This window comes from Quercus suber, unplaced genomic scaffold (genome assembly GCF_002906115.3).
Source record: "Quercus suber isolate HL8 unplaced genomic scaffold, Cork oak 2.0 scaffold_16, whole genome shotgun sequence".
NCBI classification, from domain to species: domain Eukaryota; kingdom Viridiplantae; phylum Streptophyta; class Magnoliopsida; order Fagales; family Fagaceae; genus Quercus; species Quercus suber.
This window is the reverse complement of record NW_027069481.1, coordinates 2100164-2104954: the sequence shown is the minus strand read 5'-3', so window position 1 is coordinate 2104954 and position 4791 is coordinate 2100164. Positions and strand designations below refer to the sequence as shown.

At 35.5% G+C, this 4791-nt stretch overlaps 1 long non-coding RNA gene across 2 annotated transcripts; it reads left to right on the top strand.

The window, feature by feature from the left end:
- Nucleotides 1–344: 344 nt before the first annotated feature.
- LOC136071579 (uncharacterized) lies at nt 345–1779 on the top strand. 2 transcript variants are annotated; one of them, XR_010632876.1, is made up of 2 exons: nt 345–594; nt 1485–1779. It is a non-coding gene; the product is annotated as an uncharacterized LOC136071579 (long non-coding RNA). The 2 variants fall into 2 exon arrangements; XR_010632878.1 differs by having other exon boundaries at nt 1445–1779.
- Nucleotides 1780–4791: the final 3012 nt, after the last annotated feature.

Genomic DNA, 4791 nt, shown 5'->3' with positions numbered 1-4791 from the left:
TGTAATACTTATGAGCAAAACTTCATTTGTCTAATGTTACTTTTTGCATTAAACAAACATTTTTTTTAGAATACTAAGTATTTTTAACACACACGCGGAGAGAGGGAAGGAGGTTTTTTAAAGAAACTTAGAGCATCCACAGCAGTGGAGCTAAAATGCTAAAATGCTAAAATTTAGCTTCACAAACACAAAAAACCTCATGCAGCAGTGGAGGTAAACTTATAATTTATAGATGAATTGCTACAGTACACATCTAAAAATAGATGTGTACTGTAGCTTGAAGCTAAAAAAAAAAAATATATTTTAATCCCAGCCCACCCAGCCCGTGCTACCTCTCCTTTTTTTATTCATTTCAGTTCAGCCACTCTCTTCATCTCTCTTCATTTCACTCAGCCACTGCACAAACACAGCCGCTCAAACACTCAGCGCCTCTCTCTCTCGTTGCTGGCTCCTCTCCTCTCATTCGCCGGCCGGTCCACCTCAAGCTCACTCCGGTCCACCTCAAGCTTCCGTCCACCTCAAGCTTCCGTCCACCTCAAGCTTCAAGCTTCAACCGTCCACCCCAAGCTTCAAGCTTCCGTCCACCTCACTCCGGTAAAACCCGGCTTCCTTTTTCTTTTCTTTTTTTTGTTTTCATTTTATCAAATCCGGTCTCATTCACTCTCATTCTTTGGGTTTTTTGGGTTTGGGTCTTTGATGCTTTGGGTTTTTTGATTTGGGTATAATCTTCCGCCGATCCGCCGGGTTGAGTTTTTGATTTGGTCCACTGGATGTCTCTGTTTTTTATTTTTGATATATGATTTTTTGTTGTTGTTTGGATTATTGGCTTGGTGATTTTGGTACATTATTTGGTAGATTGATGATGATTATGGTTTAGTAAGTGTGAGTGATGATAATGATAATTAATGTTTGTGATATGGATTTTGTGATATGATGATGATGATTAATGTTTGTGATATGGATTTGGTAAGTGCTCTGTTTCTCATGATGATTATGATGATTATGAATTTTGTGATATGGATTTGGTAAGATGGTGTTCTCTGTTTTGGGTGGATTTTGTTGGATATGTCCTGTTACACAAAACTAGAAACAGAGCATGATCATGTAAGTTTGGGAATTTTAATTGGATATGTCCTGTTGCACATCTTAATTGGACATTGTATTTTGTTGGATATGTAAGTTTGGGAATTTTCTGTGTGCAGGAAAATTTTGAGTTTTGATATGCATAATCATGATCTATTGTTATAATTCTAAGTATTTTAAGTTTTGGACATTTATATGTTTTTTTATAAAGTTCTTGCATTTTATAGTTCACATTGTTCCAAGATTACTTCCAGACAATTGAGACGATAATAGGCTATCATGATGATTGAAAAATTGTTTTAGTAAAATAAAAATGTATTAAGTATAATTTGGGGTTAAAAAAATTACTTATTAACATTAGATGATTATTTGCTATCGTGTGGTGGCGGCGACGGTGGCAGTGGTGGAAGAGTTGATGGCGGCGGCGGCAGGGCGGCGGCGGCGGGGCGGAGGGGCGGCGGCTGTAGCAGTGGCGGTAACGGTTACAGGTGGTTGTGATTGTTATTTATTGTAGTAGATATTTTATTTTATTGTAGTAGATATATTATTTTATTGTGATGTTTATATTATTTTATTATGTTGAAAGCTAAAATAGATCCACTGCTGCAGCATGTGTGTAGGTATAATAGATAAAGTAACTTTTGGTGGAGCTAAAAAGCTAAATTTTTAGCTCCACTGCTGTGGATGCTCTTATAAGTTGTACAGTTTGTTAGATCATTATCACAACAATATGATTTTTTTTTTTTTTTTTTTTTTTTTTCTTTTTGTACTAGTTTAGTAGTTACAAGTATAGTTATCAAAACATAAATCGTATCGTGAATCGATTTTTTATTTTTCTATATAATGTATCGTGTATTGTAAGATATACAAATACTTATAAAAAATTATTGATATACATATATAAATGGTATATTCATTATAAATTTTAAATATATTCAACTAATGACTAGTTTATTCATATCACTTATGTAATAATATTTAATAAGCTAACTTAATAAATCAACCTAGCATGTGTTTATAATATACACTTCAAATGGTTTAAATTTAAAAGTGATAATATATTACTTTTATTTTCATCATATTGCCTAATAAACCCCATCTAAGTCAATGCTGTCATCATGTTTATCATTTTGCAAACTTATTTTTTCATTAAAATTTTCTTCATCGTCATTAACATTTACTATCTCTCCTTGTTCTTTTTATTTTTGTACGTTTTTAGACTCTAGCAAACACAATAGATTAACCTAGTTAATTAGCCAAGTTGATTACTTAGTCCAATTTCAGATCTAGGTTAACACAAACACATCATATTATTGTAAAGTGCGGAAAATAAAGAACACAATAATATGATAACCCAGGAAGCCAAACCGATAAAAACTTAGGGATGATTTAACCTACCTATCCTTAAGGTAAACCTGAATCTACTATGAAAGAATTGAAGTTTATACAATAGCGACTTAGACCACTAACATGCTATTGCTAGCTCGAGTAGGAAACTTACTACTACCCCATGATAGCTTCGAGTCCATGGACTACTTCTTTCTTGGATTCCCAACAAGTACAAGCACTCCCGCTTGTATATCTTTAAACTCTTTATTGCAGCAACTGAATAATCATCAAGTTCTTGAATCGAGTTCTCCTTCTTGACAATCCTAAGTATGTGTGAAGGCAAAAACTTTTAGATCTTACAAAAGATTCACACACAGAGCAAAAGGAACTCTATAAAACGTGGTTAGGATTTTCTCTTTTATACTTAGGGCAAAACATAAAACTCTACACGTCATATGGGCTTAGGGCTGAGTTGGAAAATTTTGCAGAAAAACGTTCTGCCCGAGTTTCGATCAGTCGAGTCTAATTCTCGATTGATCGAGCCAAGCAGAATCACACTATAACTTCTACAGCAACTCGATTACAACTTTACATAAAACGCATACACTTTAAGCAAGTCTAAACAAGACTAAAAATCTGTTTTGATCATGATTTGCCAACAATACAAATTAGAGTTTTAATACATTAGTTCCGAAATACTTAGAACCTAATAAACTCCCCCTTTGACAACCCATGACAAAACACAAACTAAAATGCTCAAAGTTTACAAAGAAAAGCCCATTACACAAATCATGCCCATTATAACAAATCCAACATAGCTATTATCTATCAATTGCAAGTGTAGACAGCAGCACGACTGAATCAACCTGTATATTTCCTAAAACACTTAAACAAAATGCATAAACGCATGTGTGGAAAATACAAGTAAAACACAACTAACTTCTTGATTTCACATAAATCAAAATAAAGACATATATCATGAATAATTCATAAATATAAACCAATAAGCAGTGAAACAAGAAACATATAAACAAAAACAATGTATCTCCCCCATCAAAAACACATCAAGAGCAAATATATATATATATATATATAAATGCACAATGGAGCACCTAGATACAATTTAAATAACTCCACAAACTCCAAAACTAAAAAAAAAAAAAACCCCTAAAACAAAAATCTCCTCTACAAATACTCAAATATACTCTCCCTTTTTGTGACGGAATGCAAAGGGAAATCAGAATCCATCATCAAAAGGAGGTGGTAAAGGCAAACATCGAAGATGCTCCAAATTAGCTCTCAAAGCACGGATCTCATCAAGCATGTCCACCAAGAGCTGACCATGAGCCACCTAAACAATCATGACAATCTCCAACGTACGTTAAATGTTAAAATCATTCGAAGTAGATGGTGGAGGAACAGCAGAAGCAGTAGCATCAACAAGATCAGTAGACGCCTCACTAGAAGTAGTACCTGTAGTAGAAGGGGGAGGGGGTGCAGTACCAGAAGCCTCAACCCTAGGGCGTTTAGAGCTCAGTCTCAACTGAGCAGCCTTCTGCCTAAAAAAGGTGGCACTTATGGGAGCTACAATATGAACAGGCTCAGAAGCAAGGAAATCCTCTAACCCTAAATGTAATAAGATCCGATGAATGAAAACCGAAAAGAAGAGGGCGTGACTAGTGGAGGCACTCTTATGAACTTCGTTCAAAAAACAAAGAAACAGATGAGGGAAACTAATAAGAGCATCCGTGATAAGAGCATACAAAAAAGAAGAAAAAGACCTCATAGAAAGTACTAGTGTAGTACTAGCCAAATACCCTCTGAAAATTAAGTTAGAGAACTTTTATAACTTTAGAATGCCAGAGCTGGGTTAAAATTATGCGTACCTTTGATTTGTGAGGGCTTTAGGGTTTTTATAGTAGAGTAGAGATGACCTTTATTTCTTGGCGGGAAAGGTTTTTTCCTTGTAGGGAAAATCCTCATTAATACATGTATTTTGCAGGATCCTTTCCTTATAAGGATTCCCTTGATTAAGGTTAGTCGTGGGATACAAGATTTTTCCTTGTATAGATATTTGTGGGGGTCAAGCTAGGCCACGCTGGACCTGTTAAGCTCTTTATTCTCGTCTGCCTCTTTATTCCTGTCAACCTGATTCCCATCATTTCATGGAGATGCCGCTGAGTATTGAGCTGAGGTCGTCTGCTTACGGCATCGTCTTTTTCGTACTTCCGTGTATATATATATATATATATATGAAGCTGACAGGCCCATGGGAACCATTGACCTCCTTGTGAGTACGAATTCACTTCTTTCCAAGAACACCCTTATCAGCTACCCCCTACTCCGTGGTCCCGTCGATTTTAGCTGACGGACCGCGGA